This window comes from Macaca mulatta, chromosome 1, assembly GCF_049350105.2.
Source record: "Macaca mulatta isolate MMU2019108-1 chromosome 1, T2T-MMU8v2.0, whole genome shotgun sequence".
Classification (NCBI taxonomy): domain Eukaryota; kingdom Metazoa; phylum Chordata; class Mammalia; order Primates; family Cercopithecidae; genus Macaca; species Macaca mulatta.
This window is the reverse complement of record NC_133406.1, coordinates 29,733,478-29,746,388: the sequence shown is the minus strand read 5'-3', so window position 1 is coordinate 29,746,388 and position 12,911 is coordinate 29,733,478. Positions and strand designations below refer to the sequence as shown.

Sequence of the window (12,911 nt, the reverse complement as noted above, 5' to 3'; positions counted from 1 at the left end):
TAACAACGAGTAGGGGAGAGCCAAATACTCAATTTAAGAAACCTAGTAAATACCTATTACCAGGGGTATAACAAGCACTGCCCTTGTTAACCATGGTCCTCTGTATGCTCCCAGGCTACATCTCTGCTGTTACCCCTGAAAGAGAGCAGGGCTAAAGTCCAGAGCTGGAGAGAATGCAGACTTAGTCATAACTTTTAATAAACGACTATTAATGCCCATGGGAAATACGTGCATCATACAAATATGTCTGACATAAGTCCTTTTGCTCCTACAGCATATAGACCTACTTCCTTGAGAATTTATAGCTCAGCTGCGTAGCATAGAGCTCTTCTGTGCTCCCTAGTCAGTTTGTGGGTAACATGTTGTATTGTAGGGAGTATCACCCGCCTTTCCACTTCCTACTCATAAATTAATCAGAAAAAAGTTGGGCAGAGCACATTAGAATAGCAAAAAGATGGCATTCTACTTGGCTACAAAAAGTCATGTGAATAGGTGACTGAAAACATTGAAGGAAGCTGCTTAGAGAACAAAATGGCTGTTCTGACAGACAATGTCTTCAAAGAAAAGAAGAAACATAAAGGAAACTAAATAGCACTGGGAGAGGCTCAACAATAAACACGAAAAAGTAAAGCACTGTAAGAATAGTCCAATATTTCTACAACAAAAGTTAAGAATATATTATCAAACACAAGAATATTCTAAACAGCAAATACATAATTTAATCATAAATGAGCTACCATAGTTGAGTCCAACTTTCTCAAAACAGTTGTCAAATTATTTTAGGACAGAATTCTAAGAGGCAAAATTCTAGACCTAATGAAAATCTATCCAATACATAATCAAATGAAAATGCTTGAGACCCAGGGAACTTTTTTTTTAATTGAATGTTTTTCAGTGCCCTAAATTTAAGCAGCTGGATTCTTTTAAAGCACCATCCTATTCAACCTTTTGAAATGATAGATTTGCCTTTTAATGGGAAATCTGAATTTCATTGTAAAGATGGAACACAATGTCCTTGGCTTGTTTTCTATAGAAATAGGCTCTCTTTTGTACTGCATTCTTTAGCATATCGTGAAGACCAAAACTCCAGCAAGTTTATGTCAGATATTAAACACTGGAGAAATACACACACATATGCAGACTGGGGAACATGAAAAATGGTCCTCATATCCAAAGTACTAAATGTCATTTATCCCAGGTTTTTGAGGACATATTGCTAAATTGTTTCATAATCAAAACTTTGAAGACTGACAAAGAAAGAAGAAAATGTATTCAGACATTTATTTATTAAAGTTGTTAAGTCAAACAGGATTAAATGAGACAGCAGCAACTCTAGGCAATAAAACAGTATATCATGGATATTTCTCAAAAGTCTTGGTGCTTTGGGAAAAGAATGATGTTCTGCTAAAAGAACATCATGAATCTAAAATAGCTAAAACAAAAGAAATAGAGGAGAAATAATATACAGAATTATAATTTCCAAAATACAGTCTTAGAACCATCTTAATTAAGAAATGTGCCAAATCATTTTTGTCAGTTCTATGACTGTCTAATAATGTGCTGTCCAATATGGTAGCCACTAGCCACAGGCAGTTACTGAGCACTTGAAATGTGGCTCAACTGGGATTAGCTAGAAATGCAAAATAGACACCAGATTTCAAAAACTTAAAAAGAGAATGTAAACTATATTGGTAATACTTTTTAATTGATTATATGTTGAAATGATAACATTTTGAATATATTGGGGGTAAACAAAGCATTATCAAACATAATTTCACCTATTTTTTCTTACTGTTTTGAAGTTGGCTGTCAGACAATTTTAAATGACATATGTAGTTCCATTAAATTTCTACTGATAGTACTAAATCCCCCATGTACTTAACTCTTTCCTTCCTCTCATCCATCCAGTTTTCCCTTCTGACCTCCCTGTTTCTGCTATCAGGTTTATCCTTCATTCTCCCTGTCACTCCATCTGAAACCTCACTATTATTTCTGACTCATCATCTTTCCTTGCCTCGTTTACTACCTTAAGACTTTGTCACATCGTGTTTGAAGAATTTGTCCTAGTTCCCCTCCTTTGACATTCCCACAACATTATTCCAGGTCCCTGGCATCTCACAAGCATGTGGTCACAAATGGTCTCCTATCTAGTCGCTTGCCTTCCAATTTCTCTAACATCACTAGAGAAGATGATTTTTGAAAACGATTTTGTCAAATTCATTGCAATCCTTCAAAACTTTCAATAGCTTTCCATTATTTGTGGGAAAAAATCCACTAACCTCTTTAATGTGAGTTTAAAAACACTACAAATTGGCTCAATCCTGATTTGTCAATGTCTCCTTTTCTCCTCCATAAGAAGTTTATGTTTCAACCAAATATATCTTTACCAGCAGTCTTTTCCCAACTTGAGATATTCCTTCAACAGTTCCCTATCATAGCAATGTTCAGTATTCAGAGTTCAGTTCAAGTTTTACTTTCTGTGCAAAAGGTTTTCTCAAACTTGTAACCATTTATCTGTTTCTGTCACCTCCCCCATCTCTCTCCCTTATATTTATATAATAGGTATTATTTATTCCATTCATTTCAAACTATATGAGACAGCTTCAATTTATAACTGCCTTATATTTGAAAATGTATGTGAATGTTGCTTATTTGGAATTCAGAATGTTCAGTCAACTCTCTTGTTTAAGTAGCTTATATATTGTTTAAGCAGCTTATATAAGCTTACATAATATAGTTGTTTAAGTTGTTTTAATTTATTTTTAAAATATGTAATATTTGTTATAATTCTTCCCTGACTTGCTCTAACATTCTGAAAGATAACAATCTTTCTCAAGCTCATAAATAATCAGATTAGAAACAGGTTTCATGACAGACTAACAAATAATATTCTATGTTATGGAGAAAAACAAAAGCTTACAACATGTTTTTTGTAATAAATAAGAAATGAAATTTTATATTTTAAACTTTTTTTTTTTTTTTTTTTTGAGACAGAGTCTTGCTCTGTCGCCCAGGCTGGGGTGCAGTGGCCGGATCTCAGCTCACTGCAAGCTCCGCCTCCCGGGTTTAGACCATTCTCCTGCCTCAGCCTCCCGAGTAGCTGGGACTACAGGCGCCCGCCACCTCGCCCGGCTAGTTTTTTTTTTTTTGTATTTTTTTTTTTTAGTAGAGACGGGGTTTCACCGTGTTAGCCAGGATGGTCTCGATCTCCTGACCTCGTGATCCGCCCGTCTCGGCCTCCCAAAGTGCTGGGATTACAGGCTTGAGCCACCGCGCCTGGCCTATTTTAAACATTTTATCTTGAGTAGACATTTTGAAGGAAGCACTTGTAAATGTCTAGCGAAAGATTTTTTAATAGAGATTCAGAACAGAACTTCTGTGTACTTTCAAAGGCTTCAGAGGCTGAGGTCACTGATTCAGCACCATTCTTTTCTTCACATTTAAACATAGTACCTTCCCTTTCCTCAATACAGGAGGGTCGCTAGCAATATTTCTATGGGAGGCATCCAGGATGACAGAGATATTTTTGTTCAAAGAGAAAGGGAACATGAGAGCACTAGTGTAGTGTTTTTTCCTGAATTCACTGGCAAGAGTTAGAAGAAACAGAAGAAACAGGTCAGGCCCAAAGAGGGTGCATCTTTGTGTGAAAGGGGTCTGAGGTGAAAGTAACTGAACAATGAGTAGTAAAAGGCAGAGAAACCAAGGGGGAAGAAGGTGGGAATTATGGGATGACTACAGTATGTGTTTGCTGACCTTGAAAGGAAACCAGAGAGTCAGTAAGAGATAGGTATGGGTTTGGCAAGTGCCCAGTGATGGTCTCTAGCTCAGAGCACCATCAATATAACTTAGGCCCTAGAAAGAGATACAATGGATATGAGCAGAGGATCAGATGTGTGGGGGAATAGCTCCTGCATATGCAAAGGACTGGGAGGCCTTTATTCACTTGGAAATTTATACATAGGGAGTTTCATAATTTAAATTATTTGAGTGGCCTTGGTTTGATGGCATCTTTAATTATTGTATTTGTTCTACCTTTTCTCCTATTAAAGCAACAACATCTTCAAAGATAAGACCATGAATTCTTCCCTGTTTCTATATATTATAATGCCTAGCATGATGCTAGGCATAAAAATCTATACAGTGTATATTATAAATGTTATTGAATTGATTTGAAAATGTCTGACAACCAAAGCCAGGTGTTAAGATCTTTGATAGTCACATATATATGATAATCAAGTAAAAATTCTATGAAAAGAGCTATATGAAATACTTAACTGACAGACACACCTTTTGACTACTAAATCTTTACAAAGTCTAGACTGATTGCCATGTTTATTTCTATCTCTGCCTTCGTGTTGTCTTCTATTTGCCAGGAAATAGAAGGCAGGTTCTTTTGGCCTTGAAATTTATTTCAAGTGCCACCAGCTGATTACAGCACATCATAGACCTTTTTCTTCTATAACTCTCAACTTTTCCACAATTTTTGTCATAGGCTATCTAGCATGGCAATCTTTATTTATGTTTAGCTTGCCTCTTCAAGCACAGATTGGAAGTTCCTTGAGGGCAAAGATTATGTCATCATTCTGTTGTGTTTACATGTAACAGTTATTACACCGGTGTATATACAGACATGGCTTAATAAACATTGACTGCTGATGATCCATAATAAATAAAACCCCAACATGCTGGGACTACCTAGACCATTGTGTTAAAAATTAACCAGAGGTGAATATAAACACTTATTTTTAATGCCTCAAAGGTTGATTTTAAATTAACTTACAGTATTTTGCTTAGCATCATATAGTTTGTTAGATGAAGTTTTACTAACCTAAACCAATATATCTGATTTGATTCATACAAACCTTCAATATATAAATATGCTGTGGCAATCCAATATACTTCAAAAGAATACAAAAAAAAAAGGCATAGATTCTGCTCTTAGGAGGTATGAACTGATGAAAAGTTTTCAAAAATGGTAGAACTTAAAAGAGATTACATTAGAATAATAAGAACAAAGGCTGGGTGTGGTGGCTTACACCTGTAATCCCAGCACTTTGGGAGGCCAAGGTGGGTGAATCACCTGAGGTCAGGAGTTTGAGACCACCTGGTCAACATGGTGAAACTCCGTCTCTACTAAAAATACAAAAATTAGCTGGGTGTAGTGGCAGGCACCTGTAATCCCAGCTACTTTGGAGGCTGAGGCAGGAGAATCACTTGAACCCAGGAGGCAGAGGTTGCAGTGAGCCAAGATCATGCCATTGCACTCCAGCGTGGGTGACAAGAGCAAAACTCTGTCTCAAAAAAAAATAAAAAAATAAGTAAAAAATTAGAATACAGTAATAAAGAGAAATATTAAGGTATGAAAAAGCCACTAATGGCACCAAATATGTTTTTAAAATATGCACTAATGGCAGTAAATTAATTTTTTAAATATGTGATATTTGTTAAATTCTTCACTGGCTTGCTCTAACATTCTGAAACATGACAATCTTTCTCAAGCTATCAAATAATCAGATTAGAAACAGGTTCTATGACAGACTAACAGAATATTCTATGTTGCAGAGAATACTTATGCTTCACTAGAACAAAGATTCCTAGTTTTGACCACCCCCTTCTTATACTCATATAATGTTCCATGTGTGTTCTCTATTATTGTATTTGCCATATTTTATACTCCTAATTGTTGTCTTTTCTCCTATTGAGAAACTGATATTTATTTGTCCTCTCTCAGTGCTACACTACTCTCCTGGCAATGAATGGAACGTTTCTCTGACACATCCGCATCAACAACATGCGTAGACCACATAGGAAGTACTACTGTACCAGCCAACAGAGGAGCAACAGAATGACTATGCCACCAAGAACTCAGTCCAAAAACAGGACAGTAGCGCATAGATTTGTCCAAGTTAAAAAGATCCCTCACCCAGGGACTATAAATGTTTTTGCAGAATACTGAAAACTCGTGAGATACCATGGGGTATTCAATTATTATAATTTGCTTCTTGCTCAAGAGATAATAATGTTGATCAATATTTTTCCTAACAAAGTCTCATTTTTTTCTTTGATGCATTGTGGCCAGAATGTTTGCAAGCAGGGAAACTGGAGACATTATCCTTGGTTTATGGGTAGGGACCAGAGCCAAGAAAAATGTGATGGCTCCATATATTAATCCAAGCCCTTCATGCTCTGAGTAACTGACACAGAGTCATGTAATCATTCATATTCATCATGCTCCTCACCCACACCTCATTTTCTGAGAGACACTGGATTGCCCCTGTACCCACTGCACCAGTCATGGGATTCCTGCTTCCCAGGAAAGTCCATGCATTTTCATTTTCCACGCAGAACGTTTCTGATTGTATCTTCTTGTCTTTGACTAAACTATCTCTTCCACTAGAAATACCTTTGCCTGTTTGCCACTCTGCTTCTCTTTGCCTCAAAATTACTGCAAAAGATTACTCTATCTAGCTCAGACTTAATTTACATTTTTTTCTAAAAGTATTATAGGTCTCATTTTCCAGCCTTCTTGTCTTTTCCCATCACAAGTGCAGACTTATTTTTTTAATCGGTGGAATCCTTTGATTAAAAAAATAATTCTCACAAGTCCTATATATTAAATAGATTAAAAAGCGGAGCTCCTCTGATTGCAACAAGTGGGGGCTATGAGGAAACCTGTCCATTCAAACTCATCTTCTCACCCTGGTATTGTCTCTAAGACACCCCTGGAATGCCTGTTGATAGGGTTTGGCTCTGTCTCCCCATCCAAATCTCATCTCTAGTTGTAATTCCCAATGTTGGAGGAAGGACCTGGTGAGAGGTGATCGGATCTTGGGGGTGAACTTCTACCTTTCTGTTCTTGTGGTAATGAGTGAATTCTCACGACATCAGATGGTTTAAAAGTGTATGTGGCACTTTCCCGTTAATTTTCTCTCTCTCCTGCCACCATATGAAAGAGGTGCTTGCTCCCTCTTCACCTTTTGCCGTGACTGTAAATTTCTTGAGGCCTCCCAGTCATGCTTCCTGTTCAGCCTGCAGAGCTATGAGTCAATTAAACCTTTTTTCTTCTTAAATTACCCAGTCTCAGGTAGTTGTTTACAGCAGTAAGAGAATGGACTAATACACCTGTGGATGACTAGAACACAGGCCTAAATTTCCAGATCCTTGTTCCCTAGCTGGTCCACCTGGCAGCCTTTTCCTCCAAGGGTTCCCACAGTGGCAGGACTCTGCCCTGACCCCCATCTGGCTGGAACCTTATGCTCTGCCCTGTGTCATTAGGTCTTCTACATGGAGCAGCTCTATCTAGCCCCCTGGGACTCCTAACTGAGCAAACACATCTCCCAGAAATGTGGGTGCAGTTCGCTGAACCTTTCATTCAAACTACTCCTGTGATGCCCTGTCTACCCAACTGGGCACTTTGATATGTCCACCAAATCTCAGTCAAGTCTGCAGTGCTCTGGATCCATCAGAAGCCCCACCATGGCCAGCATGGCAAGGGCCTCCTCTACCATTGCCAGGATTCCTCACATTCCCATCTAATCCCCTGTGCTTGGTTCTCGCACCCTGGTCGGATACCCTATGCTTGGTTTATACTGTCACTTTGTGCTTTTGTCTTATTTTCTGAGTCTACATGTTTCACTTAAGTGTGTCTATGCTCTGCCTTCCCAACTACAAGATAAACCCCTAAAGAAACAAGCAAGTCCATACTATTATTACCTTTATTTATTATTGTTGTTAATCATTCTATGTATCTTGCTCCCCTGTTCCTCTGTAGCTATGTGCTGACTTTGCTACCAAACCATCAACTCTTTGAGGAAATAAATTATTTCTTTATTAGTTTTGGTTGTGTCATAGACATTCAGCAAACACTTGCTGAATGAACATATGAACAGCCCCCTCATGGGCTGGCATAGTGCTTTGCCTAGATCAAGGACTCAAAGATGATGACTGACTCATACAATAATCAAAGTATCAAAGAATAATGAGAGGCTATGCAAATATTGAGAATACCAGAATAATATTTCCACATGTTGTTGAAAACTAAAATCTGGTGTTTATTGCTTTTAAGAAGTTATAACTATAGAGATGCACAAGTATGAAACTCAAAATATAAACTATGCATCTTTTTATTTGGATTTTAACTCCTTGCTTTAATCAGAATTACATTTTGAATAGTAAACAGCATCTGTGAACCAGCAGGTTGCTCATCAACAGCACTTTTTAAGCTTTTTCTCTTGAGCGCTGTATAAACTGCCTGTGTTTGATGGGCTGTCCTAGTAGTCTCAAGAAAACTCCATGGTTTTTAGGCCACTGGCTTCATGGCTGCACCCCTGTACCTACTCAGATCCTGAAAGGGAGTTACACACTAGGATATCTCCACTTGGCAGGAGAAAGATAATCAGTCACACTTGACATTACCCCGGCTGGAGATCCTGCTCTTTTCCTGGTTCCTACCTTCTCTTCAGAGTCCAGCTCAATTTCCACCTCCCCAAGGAAGCCTTTCTGACCTTACAAGCCCACGGGAGGGCTCCCTTCTCCATTCCCGTGACATTCTTGGGCCATGTATTTTTTTCTTCACTTAGCATATATTGCCCTGTATTCTCAGATATGGTTAATATCCTGAAAATGCAGACTCCTCTTTCCTCCCACTAAAAAAGTACTGTATAATTTGAAAGTGAGAACATTTAAGATTTTGTTCTCAAATCTTTATATTTAATCTCTATATTCTTAAATTTAGAGAAATAGTCCTATGTATTTGTACATATGAGATTGGTAATGTATTCATGACAAACATACTAAAGAATAAATTTAAAGGACTTATGACTAAGGATGGAAGATTGATCCTATGTATGTATCTCTTCTCCTTCTCCCAAACCTACTATGATATTATAACAGTAAAATAATTTAAAAGGTTATTATTAGTCCACAATAACAAAGAAATGGGAGAGGAGAAAATAGTGAACAAAATATTTTCAAAAAGCTTTCTAAGAGAGAAGGGACAAAGGAGCATTCGTTGACCTAGCATAAAAAAAGGGTTATTCTCCAAATACCTACAGAGGGAAAGAACAGAGGAGAAACCACCTCATTTGGCTTCTGTCCTTGGAGGCACCTTATACCCACATGCGTGGTTATGGTCGTGAGGTTGAGGCAGTGGGATCACACAGAAGTCCATGTATAGAAGTATACAAAACAAGCCAGGTACAGGAGCTCATGCCTGTAATGCCAGTTGTTTGGGAAGCTGAGGCAGGAGGATCACTTGAGCCCAGGAGTTTGCCTGGGCAAGATAGTGAGATCATGTCTCTCCAAAATTTTTTTTAAAAAATTAGCCACATGTGGTGGCATCTATGATTCCAGCTACTCAGGAGGCTGAAGTGGGAGGATCACTTAAGCCCAGGAGGCAGAGGTTGCAGTGAACTGAGATCATGCCACTGCACTCCAGCCTGGGTGACAGAGTGAGATCCTGTTTCAAAAAAACCAGGAGTAGACAAAACAACTGGTGGCACAGGACTACCTTTTCTACTCACGGCAACTTATTCCTACCTTCAGCAGGAGACAAGAGGCTTTTCCCTAGAGAAGTTATACCAAAGACGTTTCAGGCTGAGAGATACCAGGCAGGGTGAACAGCAAGGGGTGAGGTAAAAACAAGAGAGTTTAGTGAAAGCCTACATACTGAAATATTGTCCTTCAGCCTATTTCTTGCCCTGCCCCAGAATGCCAGCAGCCAGATGGACTTCCCTGTCCCTGCCAGGAAAGATAGTGAACTCTTCTTCTCCGGGGACTCACAGATTCAGGGGAAATGCCCTGTATACCACGATTTCAACGAAAAAGCCAGGCTGCTGACTGATCGCCTTACAGGAAGATTCTGTATTCTGCACACTCCTCCAACAATTTTCAAGCAACTGAATGGCACAGAATCTTAATAGATTAGACACGTCAAGGCTCTTAACTGGAGTGGATTCTGAAGATGGGCTATCTCAACACTTATTCCAACGCCTTATAATGTTTGAGTGCAATTCAAAATCCTCTCACCCTTCCCAATCTTGCTCTTACAGCCAGAGTTCCAGATGAGATATACTTTCTGCCAATCAGATGTAGTCATGCCAGACTTTGATTCCAAAAAATGAGTCAAATGAGAGACCGGCAGAGCGTGTGTCACCTGTTTTGTTGGCCTGAAGGGGCTCTGGATCCAGAGGCTACAACAAAACAGTGGCTTCCTGATTATGCAGCCTCCAGACTGGTGGAGGCAACAGCTCCTTGGCGGTCCTAGGAAATTCATTTTGTGAGTCATTCCTGGAAACTCAACCTAGTTCTGCAAGTTTGCCCTCCCAGTGATTCTCAGAATGATTTGTCCCTCTTAATAAATTATTTTCTACTTAAACTAGCTAGAGTTGATTCTGTGGGTGACAATTAAGAACACTGAAAATAGTATAATAATATCTAGTCAACATATATTATTATGGCTTAGCAAAAATGAATAGCTAGTAAAGCAGAACAATAGCATTACCCTGCAATACTTCACACATAATGAGTCAAAACTTACACAAATCAATTAGTAACATGTATGTATGCCATGTTTATGCAGTTTTGAAATTCCAGCACTTTTTGCTCAAAAAGAGCTTCTAACCAAGAAATACGTGCACACACACACAGATACACACACACACACACCCCTCTATGTATATATACATATATATGATAAATACCATGCATGAAAAATTTTAAATTGAGAATTCAAGGTGTGAGTGAGAGAGATGGCATTTGAGCAACTCTACGAGAAACTAAATAAGGCAACAGAAGAGAGTAGAACAGAAAAAAAAAATCCTGGTGGTTTGCATGTTCATAAACTATTACAAACTACCTCTATCATAGCAGTACTACTATTCATGGGTTAAATTTTCTTTACTAGTGAGCTAAGTACTGAGACTTAGTTTGTGTTTTATACTTTTTCAGTTACTAGGAAGGAAAAAATGTACTCAGCATGGCAAAACATGCTTCAAGCACTTTAAATTAGCATATTTCAAATGCTTAATGGTTGCATTTTCCTATTTCTTTTTGTGCTCCAAGGCATTGCAATTTATATTTTTTAAAAAGAGAAACTTTCAAGTTTAGAATAGTGATTGCTTTACTTGAAAGTCCATATAACATGATATGGATTTCTATTACTAAACTGCAAAGACAAATGTCTTTCAACTGACTTACGTGGCTTCATATTAAATTACAAAGTGAATTTAAGACACTCCGCAAACTGAAATTATGCTTACTGTGTAACAGCTTTTGAGTGCACATTAATCAAACATAATTCTACATGCTAGCCCTTTGGATGTACTTGCCTTAAATAAAAGTGTTATTTTGGCTAAATATACCATATGTTTGTAAAAGTTCAACATAATAAAAGCACGTTGTTTACAAATGCAGCATAATTTTTACTTCTCTGAGAAAATGGATGTCAGAAAGGCACTGTACAAATAAAATCCTCTGACAATTCCCAGAACTCAGTAGATGAATGGTTTAAATTTCCCCCCATCATTTGTCACCAAGCTGCAAACAAAAATCAAAGCTGAATGTTCCCCTGTCTCTCATAAAGAGGCAAAGAAACACTCAAAAAGAGGTAACACTAAGGAGAAAAGCAAAGGGCCTGAGCATTCAACCAAATAACCACATTAATAAAGGTTTCTGAAGCCCTGTGCATTGACTGTTGAACTGTTTTAGGTTTTGGTTTTTTCCTCCACTGACAGTAACGGAATTCTATGAGATATATACTGAGGGGAAAATAGTTTCTTTGAAAAGCAAAGCTGACCATCATGCCCTTTGTACTTTAGTTAAGAGCTCTTCTCCCTGTGTTCCAAGGAGTACAGGAGTCTGGGATGGAACAGGGAAAAGGGGGCCCCTTCCACGTGCCTTCTAGGACTCAGCCCTGTATTTAAGGTGATATTTGGCTGGATCACTGCAAGTACAGCTGGTGATCTGTGCACCACTACTGGCTCCAACACATCTGCATGACGAAATTGGGCTTTGGACAGGGGAAAAAAAACAAACAAACCTGGAACAGTTCTCCTCCTCCATCAATCCTAATCATGCCTCCTAGCCTGCCCACTACAAAAATAATAATAATAATAATAAATAAAAATAAAAAAATAAAAGGACTAGAGAAAGGAAGAGGCAGAGGGGAGAGAGAGAGCCAAGAATCCAGAGAGTGACGTGAGAAGGTATCATGAGAGAGAAATTAAAGCTGCCCAACCCAGAAATGCTCTCTGTGTTCACTGCATGCTCAGGTGGCCCCATCTATCTTCAGCTTCTGAGAGACAGACACCATGGAAGAGGACTCCCACGAGGGGTGGTGCAGCAAGAGGACATGACACATGGTTTGGAGTTAGCTCACAGGTTCACATAGGAGCTCTGACACTAGCTATGTGAACCTTCCACAAGTTCCTTGATTTCTCTTCTCTCTGTATGGAGGTGATAATTCATGCCTCAGAGAGGGTATAGAGATTAAAGGAGACCATGCAGATGACTGTGTATCCAGGGACTTCAGATAAACGTTTATTTCCTTTTCCTTGGAAAAAATTTTTAGCCATCTTCCCACCCATAAACACAGTATGGTGTTCTCTCTTCAACATATTTATAACAGCAAGCTTTTATACTTATAAGCTTTTGAACTGTGAGGGGAAAATAGAAAGTTAATTACGTACCTAGTAGAGAAACACACATTGAACATGAACAATAGCAAACCAGGAGGGAGTGAAGCAGTGAAACGAGAGGGACAGCTTATTTAAACTCTGCTTTCTTATTAGAGGCAGGCATGCAAGAAATCCAGAAATATGGGACTGTGTCCATAGCCATATATAGAGAGGGAAGATGTGACTCCAGGCTGAGAGGGGGTACTCATTCCTTCCCCTTGCACTCACAGTGGATTG

The 12,911-nt window shown here is 38.6% G+C and overlaps 1 protein-coding gene across 6 annotated transcripts in view; it reads right to left on the bottom strand.

Moving 5' to 3' along the window:
* DNM3 (dynamin 3) overlaps positions 1-12,911 on the bottom strand; it is a 563,268-nt gene that overhangs the window by 162,462 nt on the left and 387,895 nt on the right. The gene's annotated exons all lie outside the window — the stretch shown is intronic.